Source organism: Schistocerca gregaria, chromosome 11 (genome assembly GCF_023897955.1).
Source record: "Schistocerca gregaria isolate iqSchGreg1 chromosome 11, iqSchGreg1.2, whole genome shotgun sequence".
Taxonomy (NCBI): Eukaryota; Metazoa; Arthropoda; class Insecta; order Orthoptera; family Acrididae; genus Schistocerca; species Schistocerca gregaria.
In genome coordinates, this window is record NC_064930.1 from 114,386,410 (window position 1) to 114,401,496 (window position 15,087).

General features: G+C 43.6%; 1 protein-coding gene across 1 annotated transcript in view; it reads left to right on the top strand.

The window, feature by feature from the left end:
• LOC126295230 (uncharacterized) overlaps positions 1-15,087 on the top strand; it is a 2,305,622-nt gene that overhangs the window by 1,116,252 nt on the left and 1,174,283 nt on the right. The gene's annotated exons all lie outside the window — the stretch shown is intronic.

The following is a 15,087-nucleotide window of genomic DNA, read 5'->3' on the forward strand; positions in this document are numbered from 1 at the left end:
CATACGCTCCGTGGCAGACGAAATTACGCCACGGAGCTTATAACGTACACGCTGCGCAGTTCCCCTGGAAATGAAGGCACTTGCCGCTGTAATGGCCTTTTCCACGCCTCCAGCCACTCTTTATTTTTTTTCTTTCATCCGCGCCTCTCCGGCAACTGGAGAATTCCAGCGGAGTGCGGAAGAAACTGTGCGGGCATTAGGGATTCAAATGCGCCCCGCTATTTCCATAAGCAGGCAGCACTGGCGGCTTTGCTGGGATGACGCCTGGCACCTCTTTCTGCTCCTATTCAAATACCCCCTTACCTCCACCTCATCTCGCCCGCTAATAACCCAATTCCCTGCCCTGCTCCTACTCCAGTCCGGGCGCTACGATTCAGAGACCACGCATTAATTCCGTGCAGAACTGCGACGTGTAAACATTTCGCACGTGATAAATTTTTCTGAGTATATGAGCAGTGTGGAAGATATTATTACACAATACACGTTTCCACCTTTAGAAAGCAATGCTGCAGCAACTCTATATGGCAAGCATTTTACCAGTTTATAAAAGACATCGTATTTACGCCAGTGACTGCAACACTTTCTTTATTTCACTATTGCAATTTCGGCCTTAGACCATTATCAAGTTCAAAAATGGTTCAAATGGCTCTGAGCACTATTGGAGTTAACTGCTCAGATCATGAGTCCCCTAGAACTTAGAAGTACTTAAACCTAACGACATCACACACATCCGTGCCCGAGGCAGGATTCGAACCTGCGACCGTACGCGCCGCGCAGTTCCAGACTGTAGCGCCGAGAACCGCTCGGTCACTCCGGCCGGCCATTATCTAGTGAAGATGTTATGGCTGTTAGGCCATGTCACCCTAAAGTGAGCTGACACATTTATATGTCGTTGTCTTTACTGATAAATAAATTGGTGACGCTGTTACACAGTGCGATCACACATATCCATAATGACACTATGTAACAGCGTCACCAATGTATTTTGACCAATGTATTTTGTAGCAATGACAACGACGTATAAATCTATCAGCTCATTTTAGGTTGACAAGGCTATTTACAATTTGTACAGAAACCAGATGGCAGTTACAAGAGTTGAGGGGCATGAAAGGGAAGCAGTGGTAGGGAAGGGAGTGAGACAGGGTTGTAGCCTCTTCCCGATGTTATTCAATCTGTATATTGAGCAAGCAGTAAAGGAAAGAAAAGAAAAATTCGGAGATGGTATTAAAATTCATGGAGAAGAAATAAAAACTTTGAGGTTTGCCGATGACACTGTAATTCTGTCAGAGACAGCAAAGGACTTGGAAGCGCAGTTGAACGGAATGGACAGTGTCTTGAAAGGAAGATATAAGATGAAGATCAACAAAAGCAAAACGAGGATAATGGAATGTAGTCAAATTAAATCGAGTGATGCTGGGGGAATTTTGATTAGAAAATGAGACACTTAAAGTAGTAAAGGAGTTTTGCTATTTGGGGACCAAAATAAGTGATGATGGTCGAAGTAGAGAGGATATAAAATGCACACTGGCAATGGCAAGGAAAGTTTTTCTGAAGAAGCGAAATTTATTAACATCAAGTATAGATTTAAGTGTCAGGAAGTCGTTTCTGAAAGTATTTGTATGGAAGTGAAACATGGACGGTAAATAGTTTGGACAAGAAGGGAATAGAAGCTTTCGAGATGTGGTGCTACAGAAGAATGCTGAAGATTAGATGGGTAGATCACATAACTAATGAGGAGGTATTGAATAGAATTGGGGAGAAGAGGAGCTTGTGGCACAACTTGACTAGAAGAAGGGATCGATCTGTAGGACATGTTTTGAGGCATCAAGGGATAACATATTTAGCATTGGAGGGCAGCGTGGAGGGTAAAAGTCGTAGTGGGAGACAGAGATACACTAAGCAGACTCAGAAGGATGTAGGTTGCAGTATGTACTGGGAGATGAAGGAGCTTGCACAGGATAGAGTAGCATGGAGAGCTGCATCAAACCAGTCTCAGGACTGAAGACCACAACAACAACATGGGCTAATAGCCATAACATCTTCACTTGATAGTGGTTTAAGGCCGAAACTGCAATCGTGAAACAAAGAATAAAGTATTACAGTCACTAGCGTAAATATGCATTTTATAACGTTCTACATGACTGTGAATCCCAGGTATAAAAAGTTAATTCATTATACCAGTGTTCGGTAGGTCCTTTTTCCATATTTATTAGCTTGCGGCACGTGCCGCTACAGTGATCTCAATAGTGAAATGTCAACTATGACGGTATGAATGTGAGGACAACACAACATGCAGTTCCTGACAGGAAAAAATGTCCGATACGGCTGGTTATCGAACCCGGGCCCGCTGCACTTACCACACATTCTCTGTAGGAACCGAGCGAGGTGGCGCAGTGGTTAGCACACTGGACTCGCATTCGGGAGGACGACGGTTCAATCCCGTCTCCGGCCGTCCTCATTTAGGTTTTCCGTGATTTCCCTAAATCGTTTCTGGCAAATGCCGGGATGGTCCCTTTGAAAGGCACGGCCGATTTCCATCCCAATCCTTCCCTAACCCGAGCTTGCGCTCCGTCTCTAATGACCTCGTTGTCGACGGGACGTTAAACACTAACAACCACCACCTCTGTAGGATACAGAGGTATTTGCCCGCCAGATACACTACTGGCCATTACATTATCGTACGTTAACAAACAAAGCAGAGTAGGCGTTGGGCACAAAATCGCTTTGTCCATTGAGTACCCTAGTGGGCTCATGCTTTTCGCTTTGTAAATCTCCAGCTCCTTCAACAAGTCGAGATGCGACCCTTCTCTGCCCTGTGTAGAATACGCATGCAGCTCTCGATATTGGCTACAGTGTGGACAGGTTCTGCCAAATTCAGGCGTTGTTATGTGCCTGCATAATCTGAAGTGCTTTGGAGAAAATCTTGTAGGTTATTACCAGAAGAGAGATATCCACTGTCAATCTGTACGTCCATTCTGCCGCCTTTCTTAAGAACTTGGTGAATCAAGACGGACTACCAACCATATTCAGTTCCTTACTTTCCCAGTGTTGGGTATTATCTTAGTTTCTTTCACTTTCATTATAAAACTCTCTTATAATAAATGTCTACATCACACGCACACACACACACACACACACACACACACACACACACATACACTAAACATTACCTTAATGTGTCTGTCGCACTACCAATTTTTCTCTCTCTCTCTCTCTCTCTCTCTCTCTCTCTCTCTCTCTGTCTCTTTCACTTTCTCTTTCTCTTCATTTCTTTCTCTCCTACTTGCTTTTTCTGTGTCAGTGTCTGTCTGTCTGTCTGTCATTATCTACAGCTACACTACTGGCCATTAAAATTGCTACACCAAGAAGAAATGCAGATGATAAACGGGTATTCATTGGACAAATATATTATACTACAACTGACATGTGATTACATTTTCACGCAATTTGGGTGCATAGACCATGAGAAATCAGTATCCAGAACAACGACCTCTGGCCGTAATAACGGGATTGATACGCCTGATTGATACGCCTGGGCATTGAGCCAAACAGAGCTCGGATGGCGTGTCCAGGTACAGCTGCCCATGCAGCTTCAACACGATACCACAGTTTATCAAGAGTAGTGACTGGCGTATTGTGACGAGCCAGTTGCTCGGCCACCATTGACCAGATGTTTTCAGTTAGTGAGAGATTTGGAGAATGTGCTGGTCAGGGCAGTTGTCGAAAATTTTCTGTATACAGAAAGACCCATACACGACCTGCAACATGCGGTCGTGCATTATCCTGCGGAAATGTAGGGTTTCGCAGGAATCGAATGAGGGGTTGAGCCACGGGTCGTAACAGATCTGAAATGTAACGTCGGCTGTTCAAAGTGCCGTCAATGCGGTATGGCGATGACGAATACACGCTTCCAATGTTCGTTCACCGCGATGTCGCCAAACACGGATGCCACCATCATGATGCTGTAAACAGGACCTGCATTCATCCGAAAAAATGACGTTTTACCATTCGTGCACCCAGGTTCGTCGTCGAGTACACCGTCGCAGGCGCTCCTGTCTGTTATGCAACGTCAAGGGTAACCCCAGCCACGGTCTCCGAGCTGATAGTCCGTGCTGCTGCAAATGTCGTCGAACTGTTCCTTCAGATGGTTGTTGTCTTGCAAACTTCCCCGTCTGTTGATTCAGTGATCGAAACGTGGCTGCATCATCCGTTACAGCCGTGCGGATAAAATGGCTGTCATCTTGACTGCTAGTGATACGAGGCCGTTGGGATGCAGCACGGCGTTCCGTCTAGGCGCGCAGTCGGGAACCGTGCGACTGCTACGGCCGCAGGTTCGAATCCCGCCTCGGGGATGGATGTGTGTGATGTTCTTAGGTTAGTTAGGTTTAAGTAGTTCTGAGTTCTAGGGGAGTGATGACCACAGGTGTTAAGTCCCATAGTGCTCAGAGCCATTTGGACGGCATTCCGTATTACCCTCCTGAACCCACCGATTCCATATTCTGCTAACAGTCATTGGATCTCGACCGACGGGAGGAGCAATGTCGTGATACGATAAACCGCAATCGCGATAGGCTACAATCCGACCTTTATCAAAGTCGGAAACGTGATGGTACGCATTTCTCCTCCTTACACGAGGCATCACAACAACGTTTCACCAGGCAACGCCGGTCAACTGCTGTTTGTCTATGAGAAATCGGTTGGAAACTTTCCTCATGTCGTCACGTTGTAGGTGTCGCCACCGTCGCCAACCTTGTGTGAATGCTCTGAAAAGCTAATCATTTGCATATCACAGCATCTTCTTCCTGTCGGTTAAATTTCGCGTCTGTAGCAGGTGATCCTGGTGTATCACTTTTAATGGCCAGTAGTCTATATCTGTCTTTGACTCCTCTCTTTGACCCCTCTCCCCCCTCTCTCTAGCGCTCCCTTTTTCTCCCCCCCCCCCCCGTCTCTTCCTCTCTCCCATTCTCTGCCTCTCACTATCCATCTGCTCGACTGTCACTCCCTTTGCCTTTCTTAGTTCAAATGCCGTCGATAACCACCGCTTCAGAACACGCCCATCAAACTCTGCGGACGTTTCAGCGCCGGCTAACTGGAGTGTGTCAATACATCGATCTGCCACAATCGAAACTGCACACGGTGCAGTAATCAACCGTCAGCGGGCGAAGCGTCAATCGTCGGGGGTGATGGAGCGTGCCTATGACGAGTGTGGCTGCTTATTACTGCGTCGGGTTTTCAGGGGAGCAGACTTGGGTGAGCGAACTCAGTGACGTGGGGGTGGAATTTCGGCCGGCGGGGGTGCTTCGAAATATGGAGGGAGGGGCTGATGTGTTGGACCTCGCAGTGCGCGGGGAAATAAGCCAATTACCCAGTGCTGAGTTGTCTCTTTGCGGCGTAGGGCTGCCACTGGCGACAGATTGTGTGTATAGAGGGTGGATCAGGTGGCTGCTCACGTAGTATGTTAAGTGATTCTGAGCCGTCGTAAAAATTGCTTTTCTGAAGCAGCGCAGCGCGCAGCAGTCGCCGTGCGTTTCTGGCGGTGGCGCCGCTGTGGCAGTCGCAGCTCTGGTGTCTCCCTCTGGTGGGGAAGCGGAGAGGTTGGCTGTTCACGTGCGTTTAAGTGACGCAGTGAGCTCGCCAGTCATGCTGGGTCAGTGTTTCGTCCCCAGCTTGCTGGTCTGTCTATCGTGCGTAGTTGTGATGCAGCTAGTGCCTGTCTGTCGTCCGGAGCGCTAGTATGTCTGTCGTTCGGATCAACCTTTAAAGCCGGCAAAATGAGGGTCTTTCCACTCCGCCAGTAACAGAACTCAGCTAGTGGTCGCCCGGTCGGGGCTGAGTTCCTGCATCTGAGTCTGCGCGTTAGGCCGCCAGTCAGCTCGAGTTTGTTCAGGCAGTGGGCACTGGAGGTTGGATGGATCGGTCGGTCGGTCGCGCACTGAGACACGAGATGAGTTGCCCGCCTTGAGCGTCGGCGCACGTGAGGTCGCCACGTGAGTCCAGGGGGCCGCGCCGTATTGCGAGGGGCAGTGAACGAGAGCAGCAGGAGTCAACCCACGACGACGGTCTGGCCGGCGCGAGCTGCGACGCCGTGAGGCAGGAGACCGGCGCGCCTTCCTGCATCGGTTCGGGAGAGCGATTTGGGGGGGGGGGGGGGGGGGCTGCTGCGCCAGTTCTTCGCCAGAAATCGCAGTTTATTACAACTTAAGTGATTGGCCATATGTTGTTTGATTTACCCTTGTTAAATTCTATTTATTTTCTTGGTGACGTCACCAGCCGCTTTGTTTTGGGGTCGTCCCACCGTTCTTCTCTGTTTGCCGTGGTTGTTTGTGAATTGGGTGGTCCGTTTCTCCCTTGTGGTGTAGGGGCGCCTTAGAGCAACCTGCGGTTCGGGTTGTTCGGTAACCTCCCTATCAATCTCCCGTACGTTAGTAGCTGCCTCTGTCATCTTTGTCGGATTCGGTGTGTTAGCGAATTTATTGCTTGGAGTGCAACGGGCTAATACCTGAAATATGTTTTGATCTAGTCCATCATCTTTGGAGGCGGTATATGTGTACTGTAGAGGATATTAACTCGTTTGGCCAGTCTTGTAGAATTTTATACGATATTGCATTTCATGGGCTTTTATTTAAATGACCATTTTAGTATATAAAGTTGCCACCCTTTCACCATCAGCCTTTTCGTAGAAGTTGAAATAAAGTTGCACCTTCGGTGACAAGTTTAATATTTTAATTGTTGGTGTTCTGTACCATTTCCATCCGTCCTACGTGGGGTGCATAGTTTGTGTGCTTGTGTAAACTGTTAAAACTCTTAGTTTACATTTATCTGGTGTGTTGCAGATTAGCACCAGTGTAGTCTTTAAGAGGCTGTTGTGAGCTGTCGTAACTAAGGCCGTGTCAAAAGCGAGCGGCAAGGTTCTCTGCCCGAAAGCGCATACAGTCAAAACTTCTTTCTTCCTACCTCTGAATAAATTGTAACTTTGATATTTAGAAGATGCTTTCTGATTATAATTTCAAATCTGTTTCTTAAGAAAAAAAAAACGTTTTTAGGAATAAAATTCCCATTTACTTAAAAGCAATTTGATTATGATTTCATCAGTTACTCCCTGGCAACTACTTCCACGCTCGCATAGTGTGATTGAATGTGTTAATGTTCTTGATGAATCGCTAGTAAATAAAATAAATTCTTAAGAATATTTTTTGGAAAAAAAAGATTCTACATGTGAAAATAAACCGAAAAAATCCAATGAACATGTGTCCGATTTTCGATCATGACGGAACTCGTGAACAGTACAGAATGTGAACAGTACCGAACTCCAAGCTTAATATCACAAGCATCAAAAATTGTCATAAAAATAGTTGTGGAGAGAATTGAAGGTGGAGGATATGCTGAGTGAAGAACAGTTTGGTTTCAGAAGGGGATTGGGAACAAGAGAGGCGATTGTGGTACTAAGACGCCTTATAGAAATGCAATTAAAGAAAAATAAACCAACTTATGTTGCCTTAGTAGGCGTGGAAAAGGCATCTGATAACGTTATCTCGCAAGGGATGTTCAGAGTGCTGAGGAAAAATGGGATAAACTAGAAAGACATCCGTGTGACACTCAGTTCCTATAAGAACGAGGTGGCAGTGATTAGGAACTGTCACCAGAAACAGGAAGCAAATATTAGAGAAGGGGGAACACAAGGATGTGCTCTCTCTCTCCTCTCATACTCAACGCTTACATCCAGGAACCTATAGACCAAGTTCGAGAAACTACTGAGGTGAGGATCCAAATTAATGGGCAGAAGATAGACATGCTACGTTATGCAGATGCTATTGCTATAGTCAGTATGGAATGAGAATAAACAAGAAAAAGTGATGGTATGCAGTTCAGGATCAGAATATGAACCTCTGAAAATGAGAATTGGAAGAGAAGAGGTAGAACAACGGTTCAAATGGCTCTGAGCACTATGCGCCTTAACTGCTGAGGTCATCAGTCCCGTAGAACTTAGAAGTATTAAAACCGAACCAACCTAAGCACATCACACACATCCATGCCCGAGGCAGGACTCGAACCTGCGACCGTAGCAACAGCGCGGTTCCGGACGGAAGCGCCTAGGACCGCTCGGCCACAGCGGCTGACTTTCAGCAGATCACTCCTACACAAAACCTGTGTATTTTTTGCCATATCGAAACACATGGTCAACGACAAAAATATGTTGCATAGTTGAAAGAGACACAATTAAAAAAAATAGCTGCCGGCCAGTATGGCCGAACGGTTCTAGGCGCTTCAGTCCGGATCCTCGCTGCTGCTACGGTCGCAGGTTCGAATACTGCCTCGGGAATGGATGTGTGTCCTGTACTTAGGTTAGTTAGGTTTAAGTAGTTCTAAGTTCTAGGGGACTGATCACCTCAGATGTTACGTCTTATAGTGCTTGGAGCAATTTGAACTGGAACTCGATAGCTTTCATCAACAGAACCAGTTAAACGCGCCGCAGCAGTAGAAAGAGTTAAGAAATGGTTCAAATAGTCCCATAGAACTTAGAACTACTTAAACCTAACTAACCTAAGGACACCACTCACATCCACGTACGAGGCAGGATTCGAACCTGCGACCGTAGCGGTCGCACTGTTCCAGACTGTAGCGCTTAGAACCGCCCGGTCACCTCGGCCGGCTAGTTAAGAAATAATCGCATGTATGTGAAAAAAACAGTTCTGCCAACTTCATTTAGAATTTCAACGTAATCTACACTCATGCCGGAGTCCTGTGCAGAGCGACTTTTCGAATGCACTGTAGATACCTTCAAGTTTGAGTATTTATTTGTCATTTATGATATCACAGTGATTTCATCCCTTGTAGCTTTACTTGCATCACTGGTGTAATGGCGGAGCTGTTGTGATTTGGTGTTTTACCGGATTCCTGATATTCACTCGTGAAATGGTCGTACGGGAAAATCCCCACTTCATCGCTACCTCAGAGATGCTGTCTCCCATCGCTCGTACGCCGACTATAACACCACGTTCAGACTCACATAAATCCTGATAACCTGCCATTGTAGCAGCAGTAACCGATCTAACAACTGCGCCAGACACTTGCTGTCTTATATAGGCTTTACCAACCACAGCGCCGCATTCTGTCCCTCTAAGTAACTCTGTATTTGAATACGCATGCTTATACCGGTTTCTTTGGTCCTTCAGTGTATAACAGACGTAATAAATGGATATGCTTGAAAGGTTAATATTGACACAAAGATTCAATAAGTGTAAGTCGCTGTAAACACCAAAGGGGGTAACCTGCTTGATTAGTTCTTTCCTTCCTCCGTAGCATTATTCACGAAAAAGTAATTTAATCGAACTGCCGTAGATGACTTTTGCTATGTAGTTAGTATCCGCAAAAACTTTTTAACATTTTCGTACTTTTCTGTCATGGCGGAAAGATTCATTGCTATAACGTACTATGGTGTGTGCTTACATTGTGGAGACCTCATTGCCTAGGAATCATGCGGTCTACTCATTCCAGTCGCATAAGATTTGAGTGGTAAATTCATTGCCATTGTTTTTGCCGTTATTGTGGTCTTCAGTCCTGAAACTGGTTTGATGCAGGTTTCCATGCTACTGTATCCTGTGCAAACTTCTTCATCTCCCAGTACCTACTGCAGCCTACATCCTTCTGAATCTGTTTAGTGTATTCACCTCTTGGTCTCCCTCTACGATTTTTACCCTCCACGCTGCCCTCCAGTACTAAATTTGTGATCCCTTGATGCCTCACAACATGCCCTACCAAACAGTCCCTTCTTCTGGTCAAGTTGTGCCACAAACTCCTCTTCTCCCCAATCCTATTCAGTACCTCCTCATTAGTTATGTGATCTACCCATCTAATCTTCAGCATTCTTCTGCAGCACCACATTTCGAAAGCTTCTATTCCCTTCTTGTCCAAACTATTTAGCGTCCACGTTTCACTTCCATACATGGCTACACTCCATAAAAATACTTTCAGAAACCACTTCCTGACACTTAAATCTATACTCGATGTTAACAAATTTCTCTTCTTCAGAAACGCTTTCCTTGCCATTGCGAGTCTACATTTTATATCCTGTTCACTTCGACCTTCATCAGTTATTTTGCTCCCCAAATAGCAAAACTCTTTACTCCTTTAAGTGTCTCATTTTCTAATCTAATTTCCGCAGCATCACTCTACTTAATTCGACTACATTCCATTATCCTCTTTTCGCGTTTGTTGATGTTCATCTTATATCCTCCTTTCATGACACTGTCCATTACGTTCAACTGCTCTTCCAAGTCCTTTGCTGTCTCAGACAGAATTACAATGTCGTCGGTGAACCTCAAAGTTTTTATTTCTTCTCCATGGATTTTAATACCTACTCCGAATTTTTCTTTTGTTTCCTTCACTGCTTGCTCAATATACACATTGAATAACGTCGGGGAGAGGCTACAACGCTGTCTCACTCCCTTCTCAACCACTGCTTCCCTTTCGTTCCACTCAACTTTTATAACTGCCATCTGGTTTCTGTACAAATTGTAAATAGTCTTTCGCTCCCTGTATTTGACCCCTGCCACCTTCAGAATCTGAAAGAGAGTATTCCAGTCAACATTGTCAAAAGCTTTCTCTGAGTCTACAAATGCTAGAAACGTAGGTTTGCCTTTCCTTAATCTAGCTTCTAAGATGAGTTGTAGGGTTAGTGTTGTCTCACATGTTCCAACATTTCTACGGAATGTACCGTAAGACAAAGAAGTGAATAGTTGTGAATCGTCTGAGATACAGTTAATTTTGTATTCTGCCTGTCACAGTTAGTGCTTGGACACAACAAGGTCTTAACTAGCATGATCAGTTGTATCAAGAAAGGCAATTTCAAATTTTGTCCCCTCTTGGAGAAATTTCTGTGGGCGCTCATAGATAATCTGCTACTGTAGTAGTCTGAGGATATTCGTACATAAGAAAACAAAACAAGGTTAGTCTCCGTGATGTAAACAAACACGGCTCGAGCCAGGTTTCGCCACGTGCGTGTGTCTACGATACGGCCCACGTGTTCTATCTGGCCTCTGCCGCTCGGCTTGGCTCATTGCTCGTCACAGCAGGTCCCTCTTTTCCGTGTGCCGCGTCGCATTTTAATCTTCCTGCCGTGAAATTCGCTCCTCCCCCCTCCCCCCACACCTCTCCCTCTCTTTGTTCCGCGCCGTTCAACACTACGGAAACAATTTGCAGAGATGATTGACGGTCAAAAGCAGAGCCCGTTATTATTAGCACAGCCAAGGGAGGGAGACGGGACAGAAGAGAGCTGGGAAAAAAAGAGAGGAAGGAGGGCGCCGACAGTTCCGCTACGCCACCGGCAGATGTCGCGAACGGCGCGCCCGGCAGGTGGCGCCGCCCTAGCGGCAAAAGGCGGAACTCGGAAAGAATCCTGCCACGCCCCGACTGCAATGGGCATCGTATCAATGAAACATCCTCAATAGCACCGTTCACTGGACTGTGACGGCAGCAATATCAATTAGCGAAGGATGATTATTTGCAATCTAGAGTTTTCTGTGTTCTTCCTTTATAATTATTATTCACGTATGGGCCCCTTAGGACCACGCTAGACACAGTACATCAATGTCACTTTTGTTTCATCGTTTCAGAACGATCTATCTTTCTTTCATCAGACCACGGCGTTCCAGTCCGTTTTCTAATTTCCCCCTGATCAACTTTCCAAGCAAATATCTTTCGCCTGAATGCTTTCCTATCTGTAACATCTACCTCAGCTATACAAGTTAGTTTAAGATTCTCGTTAATGGCAGTGATCAGTAACGGCTCAGTTTTCGACTTTCTTCAGTTTTTGTAGAATCCTACTATTTGCTTTGTCAACCTAGTGGGTGCCATTCTTTTAATGTGCCCATATAATTGAAGTCTTCGTCTTCTCATGTCATCACGTATTTCTGTGTATTATTCTATTTTCTTATTACTTCTCAGCCTATAAGTTTCTCCATCAGTAATTTTGGGCCGGCCGGAATGACCGAGCGGTAAAAAAAAAAAAAAAAAAAAAAAAAAAAAAAAAAAAAAAAAAAGTTTGGAATACCACAGCGTTTATTACAATGACCTGTTACCTTAGAGCGGCGCGGGTTAGCCGAGCGGTCTCAGGCACCTTACCACGGTTCGCGCGGCTTTCCCCCTCGGAGGTTCGAGACCTCCCTCGGGCGTGGGAGTGTGGTGTCAGCTTAAGTTGGTTTAAGATGGATTAAGTAGTGTGCAAGCTTAGGGACGGATGACCTCGCCGGCCGGAGTGACCGAGCGGTTCTAGGCGCTTCAGTCCGGAACCGCGCTGCTGCTACGGTCGCAGGTTCGACTCCTGCCGTGGGCATGGATGTGTGTGATGTCCTTAGGTTAGTTAGGTTTAATTAGTTTCAAGTTCTATTGGACTGATGACCTCCGAATTTAAGTCCCATAGTGCTCAGATCCATTTGATCAGTAATTTTGGGGTCTAATACTTTCCCTTAATATTTCAATCTTTCTTTTGAATTTCCTCAATATCCCTCTTTCTATTTAAAATGAAAGTTTCTGCTCCACAAAGACATTCAGCTTTGATTACAGTGCTGTAATGCCCAAGGTTACTGAGTTTAGGAAGTGAATTTTTATTGTAAATATTTTGTGTTAATCTGAATGCAGTTGTCCTTTTTCGACAGTCATCTTCGTTTACAGCTTTTTTCAGACCGTTTTCTTTTATGATTTCCCCCAAATATTTAAACTGAGAAACGCTTTTTATTTTTCCATTTTTTTTTTTTTTTTTTTTTTTTTTTTTTTTTTTTTTTTTTTTTTACTCAGAAACTTTGGTGCTTCTTTAGTGCATGTCATGTATTCGGTTTTTGGAATGGTATTTGTAGTCCTACATCTTCCGTAACTTCTTTAAGAATTGCAATTTGTTTTTGAACTGTGGTTATACCCTAGTTAAAATTGCGAGATCATCTTCAAAGGCGAGGCAATCTACTCTAATTTCTGCCTAACCCGATTGATTGGTCTGTACTTTGACTCGACTTTCGCTCTTTCCCTTCTGTAATCACCTTTTCCAAAGCACAGTTAAACAGTAATGCGAAGGGTCTATCTCCCTGACTAACACCAGTCTCTATATCAAATGGTTCAAAAATTTCTCCCATGAATTTAACTTTAGTGTCAGTTAACGTTTCTTTAATCAGTTTTAGAGTTTTATTTTCGATCTAAAGTCTGCTTGCTATTCACCAATTTTAGTTTCTAACTCTTCTTGGGCTCGATTAAGTAAACAATGCGAGAGAATTTGGTATGTGACCGGGAGAAGAGAGATTTATCGGTGATTATTAATATCGGTTCTATCCCCTTTTTTATGCAATGGATGAATTAGGGCAGGTTTCCAGTCCTCAGATATTTTTTCAGTTTGCCAGATATGTCATATTAGTTGAGTGATCTCTTCTATAGTGTTAAGGCCAGCGGATTTTAGGAGTTCTGCAATTATACCGTGTTTTCAGGATGCTTTATTGTTTTAAGTCTCTCAATTTGCTTAGTTATTTCGATTTCATCAGGTTCTTTAGAGTTAGTCTTTTGTGGTTGAAATTTATTCTCTGGTTCTGGACAGTTTAATAGTTTTGCAAAATAATTACAATTTTCCTGGTTTCCAAGAGCCAAACATTAATTTTTCTTTTCTGAATCAAAGACTTTGCGGTTGGTAACCACTTAGTTTTGTTTTGAATGTTTCATAAAAGTTTCTGGTATTGTTCTTTCCGAATTCTTTTTCGATTTCTAATAGTTAGACGTTTTCTTAGTTTCATTTAGTCTGTCGGATTAATTTAGATATCTCTAGTCTTACAGTTAGAAAGGTGTTGTACATATTTTCAGTTTTGTTACTATTGCAGTTTTTGAATGCCTCATGCCTAGACTAAACTGCTGGTTTAAAAGCCTCTTTCCACCAAGGGTGTTTCTGTTTCTTTCGAAGTGTAATTAAATTTTGTGCTGTTGTGATGAACTTTTCTTTTGGGCTTTGCCAATTGTTGGTTTGTTTTTTGCAAAGATTGCTTGTTGCAGTTAGGGTTATTTTAGCAGTGTCAAATTTTGGGATAAATTTTTTTGTTTTGGAGAGTTTTTTAAGGTTGAATTTTTACTGTTTTTCGCATTAAATAGTGGTTAGAATCTCTATTAGCCCCGTTCATAACTTGGACATTTCTTTGTAGTTACGATATGAAATTGCTACATGATCGATTTGAAACTTCCCTATAAATGTATTGGTTGCCCGCCAAGTATTTTGTTTAAAAGGGTTCTTTTTTAAATGTGTTGACATGATTTAAATGTTAAAATTTTTATACGTTTCAACAAGTATCTGGCCAAATGTGCGCAGGAAATCCACCCACTGTTTTCTTATATTTTCTCTCTTTACCTAATTGAGCATTAAAATCATCGATTATAATGTTAACATGGTTTGAAAGAATTTTCGAGATGATGGATTCTAATGTTTCCCGAGTTTCATTAACTTCTTCAGGTTTTTTAAGGTTATCCTCATTGACTGGCGTATGGGCATTAATTAAATTGTATGCCTTATCTTCTCATTTAAGAGAAATTTAGTCATTACCACTTTATGTAAACCTGCTGTCGAAGATCCATGTCGAAAAGCAACAAATCCCTTTTACATGATCGCTTTTCATCTTGGAACTACAACTTTAATTATTTTTGTTAAACACTGGCCTAAAGAATTTTCCGTGGCAACTCAAACTTAAACTGTTCATTATTACCCACAATATACAAGCCCAACGCAGTTTGATTGCTATACATTGGTAACATGACTTCCAATAATTAACACAAAAGAATGGCCCTGAATTGCAAGAAATCCTAACAATAATTTACATCAAAAAACATTAAATTAAAGAAATATGAAACTACCTCCAACTCTGTTAACTGCTTAAACTCATTTCAATCACGAATCCCAACGGTGTAAACGCAATTCTTTTTCATAAGTCACTTACCTCAAAGAAAATCTTAATAAAACGAAGTACAGCAATACAGCAAGCAGAAACTACAGCCAGCTAAATAAAAAGATTCTAAGTACTATAGACTCTAGCTACTAGGAGGTATAACAAACATTATGTTGAAGAGCAAACA